The following is a 250-nucleotide window of genomic DNA, read 5'->3' on the forward strand; positions in this document are numbered from 1 at the left end:
CACATTTTTTGTTAAAAAAAGGCCACATATCAATTTGCGATTAATCGCAAGATAACTCAGGACAAAATGCGATTTAACGCGATTAAAAATTTTAATCGTCTGACAGCTCTATTTTATATAATTGGATAGCACAAGGGTTAAACACAACGTCTTTAACATACTGTAACTTTTCAACCGTTAACACGATCATTCCTGTATATTCTGAAGGAGAAAAGCGTCTCACTTTTCTCCTTCAGAATATACAGGAATG

The sequence above is a fragment of the Oryzias melastigma genome, unplaced genomic scaffold (assembly GCF_002922805.2).
Source record: "Oryzias melastigma strain HK-1 unplaced genomic scaffold, ASM292280v2 sc00424, whole genome shotgun sequence".
NCBI lineage: Eukaryota > Metazoa > Chordata > Actinopteri > Beloniformes > Adrianichthyidae > Oryzias > Oryzias melastigma.